Raw genomic sequence first — 24,597 nt, 5'->3', positions numbered from 1 at the left:
ATTCTCTTCCTCTCCATGACCTTGACCTCTCCAGGTGCCTCAGACACAGGGAATCCCACAGTCGGTGTCCTTTTGTGACTGGCTTACCTCACTTAGCACATCCTCAAGGCTCCTCCCGGCTGTAGCACGTGTCAGAATCTCCCTCATGTTTAAGGCTGAGTGAGAGTCCTTCCTACAGCTGGACCTCCATTGTTTATCCACCAGGGCCCACGGACACCTGTGTGGCCCCACCCTTGGGCCGTTCTGAATAGTGCTGCTGTGAACACAGGGGTGCAGGGAACTGAGGTTCTGCTTTCGGCCCTTTTGAGTAGATACGCAATAGTGGGATTGCTGGACACACTCAGATACAGACAGAGATGGAAAGAAACGAGAGAGAGAGAGAGAGAGAGAGAGAGAGAGAGCAGAAACAGACGGAGACAGTTGCTGAGCCGGTCCCAGAGATGGAGGGAGGGCCCCTGTTCCCTCGTGCTGCAGGCACTGAGGCAGCGTCACTTTCTCCAAATCCCGTTAGACAGCCTGGCTGGAAGGGCTGGGTTTTCCAGCTCCCTCGCTCACTGGTCAAACTATATAAAGGCAAGGAGGGTCTATTTCCTGAGGCTGCTGCTCCAATGCCTAAGACTGACCTAAACCAACAGGAACATGAGCTCTCCGCATCTGGGGCCAGAATCTGAAATGAGAGCTGAGCTCCCTGGGAGGGCTCCTTCTGCCTCTTCAGCTTCGGGGGCTCCTGACCACATCCTTTCAACCTCAGCCTCCATCTTCATGTGGCCCCGCCCATTGCTCATGTGACCACTCTGACGTGTTCATGTAGCCCCACCCCCTTGAGACCCGGGCTGGTCTCTGTTTACAGGGTACCACCTCCCTGGTTGGCTGTCTGTCCCTGCTCCCACACCTGTCCACAGTCTGTTTGCCAAAGTCCTTCCAGAAAACCATTTGTGGTGCCATCTCCTTCCTGCTGGGATTGTGACAGCTGGGATTGACTAGAAGACAGGAGAGCAGTGGCCCATACAGGGTCCATGCAAGAGGTCCAGAGGGGACTGTGCAGTCCCGGGAAGGCTCGGGGAGGGAAGGGTGGTGAGGTGGGGGTGCTGATTAGGGAGCAGCAAGCCCTCAGGGCAAGTGGGGCACACACACAATCACTCCACACTCCTGTGAGGAGCAGCTGTGGCCCATTGAACAGGTGCGGCTACTGCAGCACAGAGAGGGCAAGCGACTTCCTCAAAGGCACACAGCAGTAAAAAGGCAGAGCTGAAAATGGCACCCTGGGCTTCCCACAGCCTGTGTCTCCTTTACCTGTGACATCTGGGTAAGTGGCCATTTGACATCTGACCTGGTGGCCATTTGCTCTGATGGGCTTCACCCTTCCCCCCACCCCCCCTCCACCCCCAGGGGACAGGGGTCCTGTCATTGCACCAGTGCCTCTGGGCGGCTGCTCTCTTTGTCCCATGGTTCCTCCAAGCAGGTAACCTTGGCAGAGTCCTGCTGCATTGGGATGAGGGCCTTGTGTGAAGAACGCCCCACCTCCCCTCGTCATCTGTGGCTTAGATTAAAAAGTACCATTATTTTTCCTGTCTCTGGCTTTCCCTGGCAGATTTTTTTTTTTTAACCTCGAAAAGAAATAGATTCGTGGTCTGCAAACTGGCTGACTTCCTGCATTCACTCTGTGAGATGTAGCTCTGCCCCTGTGTCCCCTGGTCCAAGTCCCTGATGCCACCCCACCTCTGTGGCAGCATCTGTCATCCCTGGAGCCCCCGTTCAGCTCACAGCACACTCAGCGCTCCCCTGAAGCTCTAGAGACCAGCCTGTCACTAGTTCCCCAGGTCCTGCCTGCAGCCCCAGAGTCCTCAAACAGGTCTGGTGGGTTGACCTCTTAGAGGGGTGCAGACACCCGGTGGTCACTCCATACCCCACCTCGACCCCATGCCCCCTCCTCCCGTGAAACACTATGAACACCGAGTCTGGCATTCATGGCCCAAGGTCTGGCTTTATGTCTGAGGATTACCTTTTGATTTGTGTTCTGCTGTGGGGACCAGGTTCTGTTTCTGAGGTCCTGACTCTGGCTCTGCTTGCTGTCTTGTGTCTGTTAACTGATTGTCCTTGTCATTAGCTCAACGCCATCTGGAGTCCTTGTCATGGCTTGAGGAGCCCTGGGGTCAGGCTGCCCTGAGTGAATTCCCTTTCAGGCTACACAACTCAGCTCTGCTCTGCTCCAGTCTATGTGTTGTGGTCTGGTCCTGGCATCTCTTCTTGGCTCAGTCCAGATGACTTATCAGTCAGTGTAATGTGGTAGGACATTTGGAGATCACTTCCTGAATTAAGGTTTGTATGAGAAGCTCCTGCGTAGAACTGAATATGAGGCTCTGTTTTTTTTTTTGTTGTTGTTGTTTTGTTTTTGCTAAATTTGACTCAGTTATGCATCATGAGCCCTTTATAGTAGGGATCTTTATTTTTATTATCTATATACTAGAGGCCTGATGCATGAAATTCATGCACTTGGGGGTGTCCCTCAGCCTGGCCTGCACCCTCTCACAGTCTGGGAGCCTTCAGGGGATGTCTGACTGATGGCTTAGGCCCGCTCCCTGCTGCCAAAGAGGCGGGTCAGACATCCTTAGCACTGCCGAAGAGGTGGATGAGGCCCCAGCCATCACTGCTGCACTCACCAGCCATGAGCCCAGCTTCTGGCTGAGTGGTGTTCCCCCTGTGGGAGTGCACTGACCACCAGAGGGCAGTTCCTGCATTGAGCATCTGCCCCCTGGTGATCAGTGCACATCATAGTGACAGTCATTCTGCTGTTTGGCCAATTTGCATATTAGCCTTTTATTATATAGGATCTGTCATCTGCTGTGTGAGTTGTATGGGGAGTCCTCGGTTAAGGGACAAGGAAAGAGCTGGAAGCAGATTTTCTATCCTGGCTCCAACCACCTATTAAGGAGATGAGTGTTGTCTGGGGAAGAACACAGTAGACCTGGGGCCACATTTCCATTCTGCCTTGAGACCAGTATGTGAGGGGCAGAGCAGGTATTTGGCTAAGGGGTGAGGAGAGAACTGGATGCAAATTATTTATCCCCTTTCCACACACCTTTAAGGGGGTCATGAGTCAATGGGCAAGGAGAGACCTGCAGGCAAATCCTCCCTTCCTGCTTCAACCTGCTGTGAAGGGCACAGTGGTTGTTGTGAAAGACCTTGAGCAGAACTCTGTATCACGGCTCTAACCAGCCTGTGTGGTTACAGCAATTGCCTGGCAAAAGGAAAAACACCTGGAGCTGAATTTTCATCCCTGCTTTCGCCAGGATGTGATGGGAAAGAGGACACGAGGAAAGGGGCCAGGGGACATGAGGGCCAGTGGAGAACTTGAGATGAATTATGTGTCCCGGCTCCAGCCCAGCTCTAATGGGCAGCTGGCACCTGCGGAAATGGGCGAGGAGAGACCTGGATGTGATGTCTCCGTCCTGATACAGGCAGTGTGGGCAGTTGAGGGGGTGCCTGAGATAAGGGTCAAGTGCCAGTGAGTGTTTGAGAGCCAGAGGGGAAGTCTGGGGTGGGCTGCACTGCAGCCAGCTGGAGTCTGTGAGCAGTTTCTCGGGCTGTTTTCAAGTCAGCGCTTCCTCAGCGTTTCCTGGGGTGTGTCCTCCTGGTTCCCGTTGGACCCCTTTTTGTGATCACCTCCTCCGGACAGGATTCAGGAGTGCACTACTTCCAATAGACACATTTACCAATATATATGTATTTATTAATTTTTAGGGAGAGAGGAAGAGAGAGGGGTGGAGAGATAGAAATATCAATGAGAGAGAATAATTAATCAGCTGCCTCCTGCACACTGGGGATTGAGCCTGGGCATATGCCCTGACCCGGAATCGAACTGTGACCTCCTGGTTCATAGGTTGATGCTCAACCACTGAGCCACACCGGCTGGGCTAAATATATAAATTAATGAAACAGAATAGAAGGTGTAGTAAGATACACAAATCCAAAGATAAATTTTGCATGATATACATGTCTCCTCAGGTCAATAGGAAAAAAAAATGTGCATTAAATAATAAATGGTGTTGGGCCATGCGGCAAGCAGCAGGTCACAGATAAAAGTCTAGCTGCAGCCCTAGCATGTTTGCTCAGTGGTTATAGTGTCGGCCCTGGGTCAAGGTCACCATTCCCAGCATGGTGGGCTGCATGTGGGAGGCAACCAATGGATGTGTTTCTCTCTGTCTCTCCTTCTCTCCTTCTCCCCCCACCCCTCTCTTTTTTTAAATATATTTTATTGATTTTTTTTTTTTTTTTTTTTTTTTTTACAGAGGGGAAGGGAGAGGGATAGAGAGTTAGAAACATCGATCAGCTGTCTCCTGCACACCTCCCACTGGGGATGTGCCCGCAGCCAAGGTACATGCCCTTGACCGGAATCGAACCTGGGACCCTTCAGTCCACAGGCCGATGCTCTATCCACTGAGCCAAACCGGTTAGGGCCCTCTCTCTCTTTTTAAAATTTATTTTTATTGATTTCAGAGAGGAAGGAAGAGGGAGAAAGAGAGAAACATCAATGATGAGAGTGTATCATGTATTGGCTGCTTCCTGCACACCTGGACATGTGCCCTTGACTGGAACCGAACCTGGGACCCTTCAGTCTGGAGGCCAATGCTCTATCCACTGAGAGAAACCAGCTAGTGCTCACTTCTCCCTCTTAAAAAAATCAATGCAAATATTCTCATTGAGAATTAACAACTAAAAAAAGGCTAGCCACAAACTTTTTTCTGGAAGGGGCAGGGCCAGGTTGGAATGAGGGGCGGGGTGGAACTTGATGCTGGAGCTGGTCTGGGACTTAGGGGCGTGGCCTTGCTCTGCACCCAAAACCAAAAGACCCGCCATGATGTGCTGGCAGAGTGGAACTGAGGAGAGAGACACGTTGAATCAGAGGAGAGGAAGGTGTCCCAACTGGAGCCACACGGGGTTCAGGGTACGAGGCAGGTGGCTGGCGGGCCTGAGGCGAGTGGTTGCCTGGGAGCAGCGTGGCTGGGTCCTGAGGTGTGAGGCGAGCGGCTCAAGGAGAGGCCAGCAGCTTGAGGCTGAGGTGAGGAGAGGTGGTGGTGCGGGGGGGGGGGGGGGGGGGTGTGTGAGGTGGCACAGTGGCTGCGAGTAGCTGGGCCACAGGGGAGGCTGCTCAGCCTCGGCTCACCTTTGTAGCTGCGACTTTTATTTCTCAGGAGCCATAGCCGCTCAGCTCATTTCTAAAGAGTCATAGCCGCTCTCCCAGGCTCTCCTGATGTTTCTTGTGTGCTGAGCCCTCTTGTGTGTCACTGCCCCCAGCTGTAATGGACGTTCTCTAATGAATGATGATGTGTTTTAGCTACTACAACATGGCCATGTGACTCAGTTGGCCTGTAGCAAACAATGTTGCGGCTTTGATCCCAGGTCTGGGCATGTCTGGTGTTTCTCTTTCAGTGAAGACTAAAGGGGAAAAAATATGTAGATAGTTTAAGCTTGGAAGTTTGCCAAGACTACTGATTTAGCTTCTGGATGTGAAGCTTTTATTTACCGTCCAAAGGTGGGAATGAAGAGGACACAGCTGTGCATTGTGTGTGTTGATGTTAAACTGGTAGGTAAGTTAAGAAAGAACCTATAGTTCTCCCCATTTTTCCCTAAGAGATTTCCATGAAGATACCTTGTGTCAGGAGGGAACATTAGCCTAATGGCCTCAGCTTCAGACCTTAAGGTGCAAACAGGAGCCTGCTGGCCACCCCACCCATACATGTCCTATTGCTTTTGGGTTTTCTTACAAACATAACCTGCTAAGTGTGCTGTGCTTTTCCTAAATATCACCCTAAATTCCTAAATATTTCCCAAACATTTATATTCCAAAAATTACCTCATTGTTTTTCGCATAAATTTGTATGTTAATTAATAGAACAGCCACAGAAGTGTTAGTAAATGACCCAAAACCATCAGTAAACTTTGTATGATGATAAAGATGTCTCCATAGATCAGTTGCATCAACATGCCTTGTAAATAACTGGTTTTGGGACACGAGACCAACAGTGGGTCACAGATAAAAGACGACCAGCAGGATTTTTCCTGATTGAGAGGCAGGTGGACATCAGTGAGCCTTTCCTGTGGGACCACTTTTCATGGGCAAGTCCTGCGGCTGAACACCAGCATCTGGAGCGCCACCTCCCTGTCAGTCTACTGAGCTGCAGGGTCCCATCTGGAGACAGAGCCCAGTCCCCAGTTTGTGAGGCTCAGTCTGTCAGCAATGAATGTTCTAGGGATTCGGCCTGGCTGGTGTAGTCAGTGGTTAGAATGTTGGCCCGCATCCCGAAAGGTCCTGGGTTTGATTCCCAGTCAAGAGCATGTGTCTGGGTTGCAGGTTTGATCCCCCATAAATACGGGGGCAACCAATCGATGTGTTGCCCACACATGGATGTTTCTATCTATTTCTTTTCCCTTCCCTTCCTTCCACTCTCTGAAAGATCAATGAAGAAAATATCCTTGGGTGAGGATTAACAAAAAAAGAATGTGTGTGTGAATTTTACAATTTATAGAATGAAGACCCCGAGAGGTCTGTGCTGTGTTGAAAAGAACGTCGCTTGTAAAGGTTAGAACCAGGTCAGGTGAATTCCAGGGACCCAAAGCTTAGGAGTTTCTCTCAGATCTGCTGGAATTGCACACGAAGAAGTGCAGGCTATGAAAGGAGACACTTTGGGCTAAACAATTAGAAACAGTTTTTATTCTCTTTAGACTAAGAGTCCAGGCTTGGCGAGGAAAGGAAAGACTTGTGTTGTCACCACAGCAGTCTAACTTATTATTTATAAACTAGAGGCCCGGTGCACGGGATTTGTGCACTGGCAGGGGGAGGGGGGCGTGGCCTGCGGGGATTGGCCGCTGTGGGAGCGCCACTCATCCTGGTTAGCTGAGCTCATCCTGGTCAGCTGAGCATCGCTCTGACTGTGGGAACACATTGACCACCAGGGGGCAGCTCCTGCAGAGAGGAATGGAGAGGGAGAGAGAAACATCAATGATGAGAGAGAATGAAGTTATTGATCTGAAGTGCTCTTCTTTATTTATAGTCATGCCTTTTGCCTTCAAATCTCCTGTGTAATATTATTTTTATTTGGCTTATGTTTGCTTAATATATCTTTTTCCATTCCTTCACTTTGATCTCTTTGTACCCTTATGTTTTAGGTAGCTTTCAGTTTTGATACTAGTTATGAGTGAAATGAATTGATTTTGGTTCAATATTTTTCCCCATTCAGTTGTTCCAACACCGTTTATTATATAACTAGAGGCCTGTTGCACAATATTCGTGCAAAAATAGGCTTTCCTTCCCCTGACTTCACTCCCAGCTGCCCGGGAGCTGGCATGTCCCTGCTCCCGGCCCACCCGGGAGCCGGCAAGTCCTAGCTTCTGTCCCGAGCACCACTTTTGTAGTGCCCTCCGCTGCCCCTCTTCTCCTCATAGCAGGCGTCATGAGTGAGGTTAATTTGCATGTTTCTCTTTTATTAGGTATTTTTTCCACTGGTCTAAGGAGATATTTTTATTATACCAAATTTCCATATGTATTTTAGTCTGTTACTGGATTTTGTATTCTGTTCCATCAACTTTTCTTTTTTTTAAAATTTCTTTATTGATTAAGGTGTCACATATTTGTCCTCATCCCCCCATTCCCATCCCACAACCCTCCCCACGGATGCCCCCACCCCCCTGTTGTCCTTAACCACTGGTTAGGCTCATATGCATGCACACAAGTCCTTTGGTTGACCTTTCCCCCCTAGCCCCACCCTCCCCTACCCTCCCTCTGAGGCCCGATAGTCCGATCGATGCCTCCTTGTTTCTGGGTCTGTTCTTGTTCATCAGTCTATGTTGTTCATCATTTCCCCTAGATGAGTGAGATCATGTGTTACTAGAAATATACTTATAAGAACCGAATGTGAGACGAGCAATAATAGTTATGCTGACAGGCAAATGAATCAGTCTGTAGTGAGTTTCTTTCTGGACCAACAGTTCTTTTGAGACCCAATTTCAGTGTCCACCAGTTCCTTATGTGTACATGTCGGCACTGACTTTTCAGTTCTGGATGGTGGACAAATGGTGGTAATGCAGGTCCGACTCCCTCTGGTTTGGTCTCGCCCGGACCCAGGGGCGCGGCCTCACCTGGACTCAGGGGTGTGCGGCCTCACCCGAACCTGGGACCCAGCATCACCCGGACCCTGGGGCGTGTGGCCTGTCCCGAACCCAGGGGTGCATGGCCTCACCTGGACCCAGGGGCGCGCGGCCTCACCCGAGCCCAGGACCCAGCCTCACCTGGACGCAGGGGCGCGTGGTCTCGCCCGGACCCAGGGGCGCACAGCCTCACCCGGGCCCAGGACCCAGCAGGGCTTCGTCTTCTTGATCCCAATTCCTGTTGGTCAATTCCCTCTCAGCAATTCCTTGGCCATTTTCTCAAAGCTCCAGGGCGGCTGCCGCGGAACTCGCTGGGCGGCGGGCTCGGCGAAGCTCCGGTGCGCGGCTGCGGGCTGGTCTGAGGTCGCTGCAGCGGCACTTGGGTCTGCTGCGGCGACCAGTAGCCAGGCGAGCGCACCTGGATCCGGGACCCAGCGGGGCCTCGTATTCCTGATCCAACTCCCATCGGTCAATTCCTTCTCAGCAATTCCTCTGGCCATTTTCTCAAAGTTCCGGGGCAGCTGCTGCGGAACTCGCTGGGTGGCGGGCTCGGCGAGGCTCCGGTGCGCCCGGTGCATGGCGTCCGGCTGGTCCGAGGTCTCTGTGACAGTGCTCGGGTCTGCAGCGGCGGCCAGTGGCCAGGTGTGCACACCTGGCCGCTTCCGGGGCGCAGAGATTCTCGAATGACTCGGAGGTCAGCAAGCGTGGAGTCTCCCACCCCATGTCCCCCAGGGGCTCGTCTGTCCATGCTCGGCAGCAAGCGGAGCCATCCCCTCCGCCGGAGACCGCCGGGGGAACCGCGCCAAGCACGTTCCAGGCCGCCATTGTGTCGCCAGAGCCGTAGTTCTTAAAGTGTGATCTTTGGCTCAACCGGCATCAGCATCATCCCGCATCCCCCTCTCTTTTATTCTAGTTGTAGAGCATCTGCTCAGCCAGCCCTCCGGTGGTTCTGGATGGTGTCTGCTCTGTTTTCCAGTTGTAGTTTCAAAATTGTTGTGGTAGGCAACAATCAGGCGTCTGCCCTATGCTGCCATCTTGGTCCTCCAGAAGATTCTTAAGTAATCTTATAAATGTGATTCTGAACACTGTGTCGCCCATTAGTTTACTTTCCTCTATCTCTTCTATTTGTGACCTGCTTTGGTGTCTCCACATTTTGGCTGCCTCCCTATGTTGATGGAGTGGCTTTGTGTGGTCAGTGACCTATAGGGGCTGGTAGCTCAGCTTCCCCAATCTCCCTAGGTGGTCGCTCTTGGTACCCCCCTTTGTGGGCTGAGTGCAAAGTCTTGGTGTTGTTAAGCCTTGATTGCTGTTGGGACACTGGGAGGATGTGACCTCCAGTCCAATTGGCTGTAAGGATCAGCTGTGTCTACGCCAGGAGACAGCCTTATTCAACTAGACTTGCAAAATTGTAAAAGCCTCTGTGCTCAGTTTGGATGGGGGGGAGTTTCAGGGTGGAGCCTACAGCCTTGGCTTCCCATCAGCCCAGCCCTATGAGGTTCCTGGGTCTCAGTGTCCCTCTGTACTCCCTGAAAACACCTCTGAGAGAAAGGCGCCCTGGATTTCGCCCGCTGCCAAACAGTCTAGTCTCTCCCCCAATGAATCTGGATTCCCAGATTCTCACCCGGAACTGGGTTTCAGTGTAGTCGGAACTGGGGCTCAGCGCAGTCCGGAGCTTTTGTCTCCTTCCCACTAGGGCAATTCAGCGGCACAGTCAACAGACCATCCTCTGCGCGCATTCCCGTGTGCGCCTCCGGAGCTCTGCCTTTCGCCACTCCTCTGCGTTTCCGCCTTACAGCCCAGATTCCCCCAGTATGAGCCTGGCTTCCCAGGGTCTCGCCTGGAACTGGGGTTCAGTGCAGTTGGAGCTGGGGTTCAGCGCAATCTGGAGCTTTTATCTCCTTCCCACTAGAGAACGCCGGCCAGGCACTCAGCCGCCCCGTCCTCCCCGCACGCGCGCGCGCCAATGTCTCTGCCCGTGTCTCCATACCTCAGGCTTTTACGGCTCCTCTGATTTTCCTTGTGGTTTTCTCTTTCCTTCTAGTTGTGGGCGTTTCAGTCAGCCAGCTTTCCTGTGGTTCTGGATGATGTCCGTTTTGACTTTTAGTTGTATTTTTGAAATTGTTGTGCCAGGCTGTAGGTTAGGTGTTTAACCTATGCCGCCATCTTGGTTTCTCTCTATAAGTATAATCACATTGGGAAGAAGGAGTTATATGCTTGTCGGAGCTACCCCCAACCATATTGGTGTGGTTAGTAAATACTGGCACTGAATCTCCAGTCCAGGTGGCTGGATTGGCCATAGGAGGGTCTGAAACATAAGTCCAGTAAGTTTCTGCTGCAGCCATACTTACCTGGCAGCTGACAAGTGCCATCATAGCAAGATAAAGGTTGGAGGGGGTTACCTGAACCCCCTGTTCTTTCACCACTTGCTGGGCATCGGTGGTCAGCTTCTTCAGTTGCCCCCATGTGGGGACACTAGCTTCTTGGGTGGTCTTAGCCTGCTGCCTTACTCTTCTCTCCTTTGGGGCTGGTGGCTGGGCTGGCATCATCACTGGAGGTGTATGGTCCAGGTCCATGGTGGTGACGCACCGCTCGCTCTGGCACCCAGATGGGGTTAGAAGCACCTTCTGGGAAGATGCAAATGTGGCCTCTTCCCCACTTCATTACTGGATCTGACCCTTTCCACTGTCCTGTTTGCAAATCCTTCCATCGTGCCATACTGGCAGATGCCATGGCACCAGGAGTTTGATGCCTCTCGGCTGCTGTGTGACCTTCATCGTCACAATTTAAAAAATTTAAAGTGTAAAGGGCATGGTTTAACTGATTCTGTGGAGTAGGATTATACCTCTCTCCCCCTTTTTGTTTTTGTAATTGAGTTTTTAAGGTTCGATTAGCTCTTTCTACAATTGCCTGTCCCTGGGGATTATATATAGGGAATTCCTTTTTTATGCATAATTTGGTATTGCTTGCAAAATTGCTGAAAGGAGGAGCTAGTATATGCAGGTCCATTGTTTGTTTTTATTTCTAGGGGCCGTCCCATGACTGGAAAAGCCACTAGACAGTGGTTAATTACATGCTTTGCACTTTCCCCTGTTCGGGGAGTAGCAAAAATGAAACGTGAGCATGTGTCCATAGAGACATGGACCCACCGAAATCTGCCAAATTCAGGCACATGAGTAACATCCATTTGCCAGATTTGATTAGGTTTAAGTCCTCGGGGATTTACCCTAATGCTGGCACAGGGAGGTGGATAACACACTGAGGGCATTGCTTGACAATTTGGCGAGCCTACTCTCGAGAAATATGGAATTCCTTGAGCAAGGCAGAGGCATTTTGATGATGCAGGGCATGCGAGGCCTGTGCCATGGAAAATGGGGTGGTCTCCTTTACTGAGGCAACGAGACGATCTACTTCCTCATTACCTGCAGCCAAAGGACCTGGAAGGCCAGAATGGGATCTAATATGGACAATGAAACACGGGAATTGCCGTTTTTGAATAACTCTTTGCAAGGTGATAAACAGATGGAATAGCTCTTCAGAGTTTGTATGCCCAATGGTAGCAGTTTCAATAATTGTAGCCATTCCAACTACATAAGCACTATCACTGTAGATGTTGACAGGTTCAGAGGCAAAGTTTTCTAAAGCATAAATGAGAGCTTGGATTTCTACTTGTTGTACAGAGGAGTAATTTGTCTGAATTACTTTAGAACTCTTTATACTGTGAAATCCAGCTTTCCCTGAGCTGGACCCATCAGTGAAGACGGTTAGTGCTTGGGGGAGAGGTTGTTCCTTAACTATTTTTGGAAAGATAAAAGTTGTAACAGACAAAAACTGTAAAATCTTATTAGCAGGATAATGATTTCCAATTTGACCAGGATAGTTAGCAAGAGCTGTTTGCCAATTAATAGAGTATTGCCATAGCCAATTTTGCTGTGCTATGGTAAATGGCACTGTAATGAGGGAAGGTTCTTGCCCTACTAATTAAACTAGTCTGTACCGTGCTTTCGCTATGAGCTGAGAAACCAAATCATGAAAAGGTGTTAATACTTTGGTTGGAGAGTGGGCCAGGTGGAGCCATTCTATTACTCCTGGGTCCTGCCAAATGACTCCCATGGGAGTGTGAGTAGTAGGGAAAATTAATACCTGAAGGGGTTTAGTTAAATCTACTCTTGCAAGCTGAGCAGCTTGAAGGGCAGCTTCTACTTTGGTTAAAGCAATACCAGCTTCTGCAGTTAATTGTCTCGGAGAAGATGGTGAGGAATCTCTTCGAAGAATACCATACAAAGGAGCTAAATCTGCAGTAGTCAATTTTAAGGAAGGATGGACCCAATTAATGTTCCCAAGTAACTTTTGAAAATCATTTAAAGTTACTAATGAATCCGTCCGAATTTGTAAGCATTGAGGACGCTCAGTACGTCCTTCAATTAAACTGCCTAGATATTGAAAAGGAGAACTTTTCTGTACCTTTTCTGGTGCAATACGCAGTCCATAGTTAAGAGAGAGTGTTGTAAGTCTGCAAAAGCTTTATGAAGAGTGTCCACATTCTCATGAGCCAATAGGATGTCATCCATATAATGGATGATGTATGCCTGGGGGTGCTGCTGCCTTATGGGGCGGATAGCTGCATCCACAAAATCCTGGCATAACGTAGGACTGTTAGCCATTCCCTGCGGCAGCACTTTCCAGCAGTATCTCTTCACTGGCTCTTTAAAGTTTATTGCAGGGACACTAAATGCAAATCATTTACAGTCATCTGGATGCAAAGGTATAGTGAAAAAACAATTCTTTAAATCTAGAATGAGTAGTTCATAATTAAGAGGAATAGCAGTAGGTGAGGGCAGCCCCGATTGAAGGGGCCATAACCTCCATGGTTTTATTTATTGCTCAGAGATCTTGCAAAAGTCTCCATCCACCTGATTTTTTCTTAATTACGAAAATAGGTGTATTCCAAGGACTATAAGTAGGTTCAATATGACCATCTTCAAGCTGTTCTTGTACTAGAAGCTGTGCTACTTGAAGCTTCTCTCCAGTTAAGGGCCATTGGTCAACCCAAACAGGGTCGTTAGAGAGCCATGTAATTTTTGCAGCAGTTTTCTGGGTTGGAGAGATGACCAAGGCCCTTAATGAAAAGGCTGTGGCTCCCTGTATCCTAGCCCTCTTCACCCTTGCTGGGAGGACATGGGGATAGGAGATACTCTGCCTAGCTGCCTTTTGCCTAGTCCTTTAACGGGATAAAATCCTTGATTTAACATTTGAGCTGTAACCGAAGCATTGGGACTCATTAGTAATACTCCCATTTGCTCTAGAATGTCCCTTCCCCAGAGGTTAATAGGTAAATGATTAAGCACATAAGGTGTAAAATATCCTGTATTTCTTTCTAAATCTTCCCATTTGATGAGCTGCGCACTCTGTTGAGGCCGAGAGACTTGGCCAATGCCTTGTAGATTGGCAGTGGCTATATTAAGAGGCCATGCAGGAGGCCAGTGCCTGGAGGCAATCACAGAAACATCTGCCCCCGTATCTATTGTTCCTAGGAAAACTTTCCCATTTAATTTTAATTCTAGCTCTGGGCGCCCTCTTTTAACTAGCTGCGCCCAGTACATTTGATTAGAGGATCCAAATCCTCCTTCTCCCCGAAGCAGTGTGGAGAGAAGTTTCCCTGCTGTACAATATGGCAAAATTATAATCTGGGCTATCCTAGTTTCTGGAAAAATTTGAATTATGGTATTTGTTGTTTGTGCTATAACTGTAATCTCACCAGTATAGTCTTGGTCTATTACACCTGGTAAAACCTGAAAACCTCTCATAGTTAAACTACTTCTCCCTAAAATGAGTTCCATGGTGCCCTTAGGTAATGGTCCATAAATCCCTGTAGGGATTGCTTGTGGCCCCATATCTGAAGTTAGTACATATTTGGCGGTGGGACAGAGGTCCAATCCTGCACTTCCTGGGGTGGCGTGGTAGAGTTCTTTGACAGTGGGCCTATCGGCAGGCCGGTATGGTACGGCTGTGCCGGGGTGAGTGACAGTGCCCCTACTGTTTGGCGGGGCCGGAGTTGGCCCCACTTGCCGTTTCCCTGATGTGGGACAATAGGCCGGCCATCAATGTCTGTCTGGGAGCGGCAGCCACTGGCCCAGTGTTTCCCCTTGCGGCAGCGAGGACAAAGACTTGGCTGCCAAGCAGGGTGACTAGGAGAACTTTCCTGTCCCCTTTAGGCAGCCCGTTGCCTGCAATTCTTTGCAAAGTGGCCTGGTCTCCCGCAAGTGAAACAAGTCCTTTTTTCTTTGCTCCCTGAATGGTCCCTCTGCAGAGACTCCTTCAATGCAGCAGCCAAAGTCACTCCCTGAACAAAGGCAGGCCCAATATCAGCACAAATATGGATGAACTCAGAAATTGACCCCCTTTTTCTGTAGGGGCGTAGAGCCTCCTGACATGTTCTATTGGCATTCTCAAAAGCCAGGTGCTTCACTAGTAGGGATCCCGCATCGGAATCTCCAACCATTCTGTCTACTGCCTGAAGCAACCGTGCCACAAAGTCCTGATAGGGCTCCTCTGGCCCCTGTATAACTTTAGTAATGTCCATGGTCTTTTCTCCCTTAGTGGGCAACCCCCTCCAAGCCTTAGTGCCACAAACATTTATCTGCTGATAAGCTTGCAAAGGGAACATCATCTGAGCCTGTAAGCTGTGATATGCCCCGGTTCCTATTAACATTTCAAGAGTGAGAGGCACACCATGTTGTTGATGTTTAGCCGCCTGCTCTGCACTAAGTTCAGTCCAATTGGATTTCCACATAAATAATCTCCAGGGGTAAGACATGCCTTAGCCAGTGTTTGCCAGTCGAGAGGAGGCAGAGCTTCACTAGTTACAGTGTCAAGCAAGCCCAAGACAAATGGAGAAGTGGGGCCATACATGGAAACAGAGGTTTTAAACTCCTTGAGGGTTTTAAAAGGAATAGGCTCATGCACTCTCAGTATCTGCCCTGGGTTGGTAGGGTCTGGCCTTTCTACAACCGGATACATTGTAAGTCCTGCAATATCCTCTCCCGCTTGTCTTGCCTCCTGTAAGGTTAGCTGTAAAGGGGACAGTATTGGCGCAGAAGTTGAAGTTTTCACATTTGGCTGTGCACCTGCTTCTAGCCTTAAAGGCCGGGTGGCGAAGGCCATTTTTGCAAAACTGTGAGCGAGATCTTCCTCATCATCTGAATCATCCCACTCACCGTGATGCTTGATTCTCTTTTCCTAAAGCTCTGGCTCCCGCTCATATTTAGGAGCAACGGGTGGAGGTGGGGAAGGTGGAGGAGGCGCAGAAGGTGGGGGTGAGTAGAGATCTCTTTCCTGAGACCCTGAATTACCCATATTTTTACACCCGGTTGATTCAAATTTTACAACAATCCACTCCTTACCTTAAGTCTGTGGTGCGCGCACACTTCTAGGAGCGATCCCTTGCCTCTTGCCTCTCGTTGGGCGTCAATATGCGGGGGCCTGATGCGGCGGGGATCTCCCTTTTCCGTGGCCAGCACGGAGAGAGATGAAACTGGTTCTTGATAGAGGTGTCCGGGGATTGAGAAATAAAGAAATAAAGAGACTTGACACAGAAGTAGATGCAAGCTGGGTCCCGGGTGGGTCACTGGCCTCTTCTGCTGGAGAGACCGACGACTCCCTAAGCCACGCAGCACATTTATTTATACTCCCATATACAAGGGGGGTTCACCGGAAAACTTAAGATTAAAGGAGCTTGGGAGGGCCCAGGTCCATTTCATTTCCTCTTTTCCGGTGCTAGACTGGTTCCACATCTCAAAGCCCTCTTCCGGAACCTAGACAAAGGTAAGCCAGGAACTGACAACACCTCCGCACTCCTGGGGCGGGGTGCAGCTGTTATGACTCTGTCAAATATCTTGGGCTTAGTCAACAGCAATCTAAAGAATGTCCATGTGTCTTCCCAGGGGGCCCTCTACAACAATACACTCCCCATTACCTTACATTTCTTAAATCTCTGGCGCGCGCAATTCTTGGGAGAGATCCCTTGCCTCTTACCTCTTGTTGCCTCTTTCATGGCCCACATTGGGCACCAGAATGTGGGGGCCTGATTCGGCAGGGGCCAAACATGGCGGGGATCTCCCTTTTCTGAGTCCCACGTGGAAAGAGAGATGAACGAACCGGTTCTAAGTGGAGGCGGCCAGGGATTGAGAAATATTAGAAATAAAGAGAGGAGAGATAGATTTGAAAGCTGGGGCTGGGTGGATCTTTCTGTGCCTGGCTGAGGCCACAGAACAGATCCAGACTGCAAAGCTGAGGCTTTATTTATAATCAGGGACAAACAAGGCAATTAACAATGTTCTTGTAAGTTTCACTTGTTTTGGCAGCACTTGCTGCCCCTCCCACAGCCCACCAGCTACCCAGGAAAGATCTAGGGATCAGTTACAGGATCAGGCTTAATTATGCTCGGAGGGGCCTGCCCTCCAAATGAACTTGTTTGTGATCCTGCCACAGGTCAGTCCGAGGCTTAACCCTATAACCGCTACCTACATCTCACCCTTTCTTTTAAATTTAAGCTACTAATAATGGAAGTAAAATTTAAACATCAAGAACAAATTTCTGACTATTAAAACATTAAAAAAGCAATGCCAATGCAAAACCCAATAACAAAACAATGCCAATGCAAAATCCAGACATGGCTATTAATAAAACAATGCCAATACAACACAACAATAAAGAAATCAAACTACAGTAACATTTTCCTACTAAATGAAAGTTTCTTTTGCTGATTTACTCAAGAGTCCTCAGACTTGGCTGTGCATGGCCAGAAACATGATTGAAGAAGTCGCTTCAACTTCTTGCTTTTCCACAATCTGCTGTGCCTCAGTCATTTTCTTCAGATGACTCCATGTTGGCACCTCAGTCCCCTGTGTAGCTTAGCTTTCAGTTTTCTTCTTCTTCCGCTTTGCTGTCATCAGGGCAGCTCTCAGTCCTTTTGAGCGAAGGGACACAGGATCTTCTCTGGGTCCACTGTGGTGACGGACGTAATGTTCCGACACCCAAATTGGCTGCATTGCTCCTTCTGGAAAGATATAAAACACAACGTCTTCCCCACATTATTACTGAATCTGATAAAACTCTTGTCTGGTTTATGCTTCCTTTCACCTAGCTGACTCTGTGGAAGCTATTGTACAGGAGGCCTGATGCCTTTCACCTGCTGTACAATCCTTTGCATTATAATTCAAAAATTTTTAAAGTATAAAAAGCATGATTGAGCCTCTTTTGAGGTGACACATTAACACCTGTCTCCCCCTTTTTGTTTTAATAAATGATTTTAAGAGTACAATTGGCTCTTTCCACTATTGAGTGACATCCATTTTGTCAGATTTGATTAGGTTTAAGTCCTCGGGGATTTACCCCTAAAGTTGGCACAGAAAGGAGGATAACATACTGAGGACATTGCTTCCAATAAAACATGGACATTGTCCTTCTCTAATAACATTATAAAGGCTGAAAATTAAATGAAAAGTTCCTCTGAATTAGTGTGCCCTATAGTAGCTGTTTCAATAAATTTGGTCATACTTACCACATAAGCACTGTTACTATAGGTTGATGGGCTCTGTAGCAAAATCTGTTAAGGCATAAATAAGAGCTTGTATTTCTACTGAAATATAAAAAGTTTGAAGGATCTTTGCTCCCCTGCTGCAGTATATCCAGCCTTTTCGGAACTGCATCCATCTGTAAAAATGGTTAATGCCTGAGGTATAACATCTCTTTTAATGTGGCAGCTAATACTATTCCCTGTGTTAAAATAAGGCAAGCCCCTAAGTCAGGGGTCCTGGTAAAACACAAAATATCAAACCTTTTGACATCTATGCCGAAGGGTATGCACACATTGTCTGTAAGTGTGCACACCAACCTTCCTTACCCTTGGTCCTGGTCAACCTGCAGCAATGCACAGGTGCTGACTGCTATCATGGCAAGGCATCTTCACTATCTTTATTTCTGGACTATTTCTCCTCTGCTCTTGTGAGCCACTACTTATTCTGTGGCTGGAAACAATCCTATCAGGTCCTCTCTGGGATCCGTTGTTGCAGGAATCTATATGGGCTTTGGAGTTTTCTGGAAATATAAACATATTCTCGACCAAAGGTTAATAAAGAACTCTTTTCTATAAATTAGACTTGGGATCCTTTTGATTTTTGTCCAAATGATTTTCCTTTGGCTTATTTTGACACCATAAGATTTTTCATGGGTGCCTTATCAGCATTATAAATGAAAAATAATTTTTAAAGTAAAATTTTAAAGCAATTAAGGCTTGATGTAATTTACTTACAGGACATTTCTTACAGGATATTATTCTACTATCCTTTTTTGATTAATTATTATGAGGCTATTATAAAAAAATTTTAATGCAGTCTTGATGACTTTTATTTTTAATTTTTGCACAAGAATATGACTGCTTTGAATTCATTGGGTGTTAAGCAATTTTACCATAAAATGAACTACCAATAGAAATTTTGGTTAATACTTTAGAAACAGTTTTTGTACAATTAGATTTTTCTTGAATATTCACTTATTTCATTTAGCCAATTTAAATTAATCTGAAAACTTGACTATTTTACTGTCAACATTTAATACTCTAACAACAATCTTAGTTTATCCTGTAAATATTAATGGAAAGGGTTATTTTGTATCCTTGAGAAAGCCCTGAGCATTCCTGGATTTAGGCTGGATTTAGATATAGGGCAGCTGCCATGGGCCAACTCTTTGTTGCCTGGGTCCCAATCCAAGCTGGGCCAAGTCTCTTTCTGTTATCTGGGTCCAGATCTGATCTGGGCCAAGTCTCTGTATGTTGCCTGGGTCCCAATCTGAGCTGGCATGGGAAGCGCGAAGCAGCCATGGGGCAGGAGACCTCCCTCAGAAGGGGCGAGTGTTCAAGCCCCTGTAATGTTGGGGGGGGGTGAGGATCTGTGCCCCACCTCTGTTGACCCCCAAATTCTGTCCTGATGGCCCCTCTGCGACTGTGCCTGTCTTAGGTTTTTCCTATCCTGAGGAATATTACCCGTCTTCTAACCAGCCATCCTCCGGGGCCAAGCAGGGTGATGTGAGATTCAGTTCTGTCTCCTTGGTGGCTTATGCCCCCATGGCCTCCACGCCCAGCACCTGCCTTGGGATCCCCTCGCCTGCTGGCGGGGCCCCGGCACTGATCACATATCTTGGGGAACCCAGGTTTCTTCTCCATGGAGTGCCCAGCTCACGCCATTGGGCGAGAGACAGATCCATGGTAGCAGCCTCCATGAGGCTTCAACCTCAGCATGAACATAAAACTCAGGCAACAGCTTTGGGCAATTGGATTGTGAGAAGAGGGTCCCTCTTGGCAAAAAGGGCAAGAGGGACCAATATAGAATGCTCAAGTGCCTCCCCAGGGGGCCTTCCACACCCTGGAAGGGGTTAAATCCTTTCATGTCCTTTTAAAATTGCTGCCAATTATTCAAAGAATTAGTTTGTAAGTTTGTTTGGGATAAATGTACAATATGCTGTTGTAAAATATCAAAAAATATAATGAAATTGTAGAATAATATCATGTAAGGATATTCTTTGCTCTAGGCCATGGCAGTTCAATTTCAAACTGGCTATCAATTTCTTTTTGTATAGACAAGGTTTTAACCAGTTAATGTCCCCTAATAATTTCTGAAAGTCATTTAATCTCTTCTTATCTCCACCTTCGGAGGCCTATTGCATTGGTGATCAATTACAATCCTTATGATATTTGAAGGAAACCTCTCTTTATTTCCTTCCAACATAATTTTTCAGGCTATAGAGAGTTTTATTTAAAAATATTTGCCACATGAAACAATTTCTCTTAAGGTTATGCTGACCACTAGTATGGATCAGATTTAATATTTTAATAACAATCCTCAGTTTATCCTGTAATACCAGTGAAAGAGATTTCAAAATTTTCAAATTTCTCCTTTTTATTAAGCAAGAAATTTATTTTTTAAGAGTATTCCCATTAGCTAATTTGCATATACAGAGGGATCATGGGAAGCCTTCAGTAATTTTCTTAGAAGACTATTTAAATTGCTTACAAAGACATTGGCTTATTTAAAGGAAGGGGGTTGGCCTTTGTTATTTCAAGATGGCGGCCCCCAAGCCACGTGAGTGGTAAGACATGTGGCCATCATGGTGGCTGCTCAATCTGTTCTTTTAAAAGAAATTAAAAAATCACACTTCAGACAATCACGAGCTGTTTTTGGTCTTTATTGGAATTGTTTATAAAATTATTGGCTTTTCATTAAGCTGAAAACCTTGATTATAATTTAATAAGCTAATTTATTTAAGTAATTAAAGTAGGTATCTTCATTTTAAAAATAAAGCAAAATTACGTCTGAATTCACAAGCCGCAAATGTTGCCCCGCCTTTAGCTTAATGCAGGAGGCTACATAAAGTCAGGAATAAATGTTGGCTTCTAATCTGTTCTTAAATATTATTTGGATGCAGTTACTTATAAAAACATTGGCTTCTCATGTAACTTAATTTATATGAGACCTTGATTATATTTTAAAAAGCTAATTTATAAAGTAACTTAAGTAGGTATCTTTAATTTTTTCAAAAAGGCAAAGAAACTTATTCAGTAAACTTATAGGTTTGATACTTTATTGGTCTGATCTAAAAGCATAAACAGTGTCCCACCTCCAGCCGATTCAAAAATGCAGGCTGCTTGAGGCTTTTGTCTTTCTTGAAATTCTACTGCTGTTGAAAATTTTGCCTATATTTAAGAAATATATTGTTTTTGCCCTTCTTACAGGCGAAAACTTTCATAACATTTAATATATATGTATATACGTAAAATATGTTAATTAATTTTTATTTGATAAAGCTTTCCATGTGATTCCAGGTATCAGTCGGTTTAATTAAGAAAATATATTTGTTTTAAGAGAGAACAGACTTTTGAAACATTTTGGGGCCCGTGAAATGTCTAAAAGCTACTCTAAAAACCTTGAAATACACTTGGAACGATCAAATATATATATTTATATATTTATATATATATGATTTGAAGATTATATATTTAAATTATCTTAAAGAATATCAATTACATTTAATCTGGATCACAGGATTAATCCTCCTTTTTAAATCAGACCAAGAAGTAACATATTTTGAATTCCTAATTATTTAAGAGAAAACACATTTTATTTTCTCAAAACCACGTTTTTATATTTTAGGTATTATTACCACATTTATATAATTTCTCCCAATTCAATTTGAACCTTAAACTTTCAGAGCTTTAAATTTTAGGTAGCAAAATTAAATACTTAACATTTCTCAAATCAATAATACTTTTACATTTTTAAGGATACATTTCAAATAAAATATAAGGCATATTTAATGAATAGATTAACTTCTATCCTCTAGACTTCATGCAATGCATACTCAGATCAACATTTCAGTATTATAACAATCCAATACATTTAAATCATTTAAATTTATCATTTGATTTAGTAAACTTCCAAGTTCTTTTAAATTTCCAGCCGATAGGCCTGGCCCAGCCTCTAAATTTCAAAACAGTCACAATTTTCCTGCTGGGGAAGTCAAGAAGCAAATTCTCAGCCAATTAATATGTAAACTTGACTATTTCCTTCCTGCTATTTACTTGCCTCTGGCGGGAAATTTCAAGAGTTACTTTAGATGTCTTGGGAAACTAGCCTGTATTTCTTTCTCCGGTTCATCTTTGCCATTTTTAAGGCCAAAACAGTCTCGGGTTTTTATTCTGTACACAGCAAAAAGTCAAGTTCAGCTCAAAACTATGCGCACTCATTTTTAAACTGGCCTTTTCCCTTTACATGTGCACAGAAATCCCAGATGCATTTATGAATTTGTAAAAGCTTTAAGTCATTAGCTGGAAAATAAATAAAGATGGCGAAGATGAGGCCTCTCAAAGTGGCCTTTCCCCCACCTCCTTGTTTCTTCGGGGGAAGTTTCAGTAATGGTCTGGCATCTACTGTTTTTATCTTATTTATTTTTTCAATTTTTATTGTTATTTTTATATTTTTTAGGGAAAGAAAAAGATTTTCTAAGATAAAGAATTATTGTCAGTTGCTGAGAAGTTCCTTTTAAACTTGCACCCTTCCACTGCAGGAGGCAGAAGAGGTGCAAATGGTATTCACACAACTGCTTTCTAACCTTTTCCCAGGTTTCATCAACAAAAGTTAAGAAAGAAATCAAGAATCTGACTATGCTTAACAGAGCATAGTTTAAAGCATTTTTGAGGATTACTCATGTTTTACACCCGGCTATTTCAATTCAGTTCAATACAATACACTCTCCATTACCTTACATTTCTTAAATTTGTGGCGCGAGCAATTCTTGGGAGCGATCCCTTGCCTCTTACCTCTTGTTGCCTCTTTCATGGCCCACATTGGGCACCAGATTGCGGGGGCCTGATGCGGCGGGGGCCAAACATGGCGGGGATCTCCCTTTTCCGTGTCCCGCGCAGAAAGAGAGGTGAACAAACCGGTTCTAAGTGGAGGCGGCCAGGGATTGAGAAATATTAGAAATAAAGAGAGGAGAGATAGATTTGAAAGCTGGGGCTGGGTGGATCTTTCTGTGCCTGGCTGAGGCCACAGAACAGATCCAGACTGCAAAGCTGAGGCTTTATTTATAATCAGGGACAAACAAGGCAATTAACAATGTTCTTGTAAGTTTTACTTGTTTTGGCAGCACTTGCTGCCTCTCCCACAGCCCATCAGCTACCCAGGAAAGATCTAGGGATCAGTTACAGGATCAGGCTTAATTATGCTGGGAGTGGTCTGCCCTCCAAACGAACTTGTTTGTGATCCTGCTACAGGTCAGTCCGAGGCTTAACCCTATAATCGCTTCCTACACAAGTCCCTGGAAACATATCCCTGGATGCAGTTTACAGGCACTGACAGTGTCTGTTTGTTTGGTATGTGTGCTACATGCAGCACAGAAAGCTGTGGGTGCACTTGTTCTAAGTTGGGATCAGGGTTCCTGCACAAGTGACTTGCTTCCGGTTCTACTTCTCTCCGTTCAGGAGGCTTCTTTCCGTGTTGGCGGTCTTTCAGAGTTGCCTATGTCTGCAGTTCTGATTTCCTGGCACGCTCGTGTTGTGTCCTGCAAGCCTTTGCATCTACCATATGTGCCTGTGTAATGCTGCTCAGGTCGTCTTTTTCATTGACATTGTGTTTGGAAATTGTTTTAAGACTAGAGGCCTGGTGCACGAAATTCGTACATGGGGGGTGGTGTCCTTCAGCCCAGCCTGCACCCTCTCCAATCTGGCACCCCTCAAGGGATGCCCGACAGCTCTTGTAGGCCCCATCGTATGGCTCGGGCCTAAACGGGCAGTCGGACATCCTTGTCACAATCTAGGACTGCTGGCTCCCACCTGCTCACCTGCTTGCCTTCCTGATTGCCCCTAACCACTTCTGCCTGCCAGCCTGATTACCCCCTAACTACTCCCCTGCCAGCCGGATTGATTCCTAACTGCTCCCCTGCTGGCCTGATTGTCCCTAACTGCCCTCCCCTGCAGGTCTGGTCATCCCTAACTGCCCTCCCCTGCTGGCCTGGTACCTCCCAACTGCCCTCCCCTGCTGGCCATCTCGTGTCCACATGGGGGCAGCCATCTTTGACCACATGGGACAGCCATCTTGTCTGTTGGATTGATAGTCAATTTGCATATTTCTCTTTATTAGATAGGAGAATAAAGGCCTGATGCACAGGTGGGGACTGGCTGATTTTCTCTTAAGGGTGTCCCGGATCAGGGTGGGGGTTCCCTTGGGGCATGGGGGAGCCTGGGCAAGGGGCCTTTGGTGGTTTGCAGGCTGGCCACACCCCCAGGTGACCCACATGGAGTCCCTGGTATCTGGGATTTAATTATCTTGCATAATTGAAACTTTGTAGTCTTAAGCGCAGGCCGGGGCAGGCTAGGAAGATTGGCTTCCTCCATCGCTGGGGAAACCTAAGCCTCCTGCTTGCTCCGTGGCCGCAGCCATTTTTGTTGGGATTTATTCATCTTCCATAATGGAAACTTTGTAGACCTGAGTGGAGTCCATGGCCAGTCACAGCGGGCAGAGAGCTTGGCTTCCTTCATCGCCCAGGAAAACCAACACTCCTGCTAGTTCCCTGGCCGCAGACATCTTGGTTGGGATACTTTGCATACTCGCTCCTCATTGGTTGGTCGGTATGATTTGTGGGCATAGCGGCGTGATGGTTAATTTGCATATTGCTCTTTTATTAGATAGGATTGTGTTTGAAAATTAATTTAAGATATGTTTCCTTATGTGAGTGTTGTTTTGATTGGCTCTTTTCTTTGCTGGTTGTCTTTGTCGTTGCAATGCATCTTAGCCTCATCGTTGCCTGGTGTTTCATGGTTGTGTGGGTTGAAGGCGTCATTTTGCATTGCGGTTTTTTAAGATCGCCTGCATTTCTCTCTGGTGGAGAATGCAGGTTGACAGT

Source organism: Cnephaeus nilssonii, assembly GCF_951640355.1.
Source record: "Cnephaeus nilssonii genome assembly, chromosome: 10".
Taxonomy (NCBI): domain Eukaryota; kingdom Metazoa; phylum Chordata; class Mammalia; order Chiroptera; family Vespertilionidae; genus Cnephaeus; species Cnephaeus nilssonii.
Note: the sequence above shows the minus strand (reverse complement) of the source record.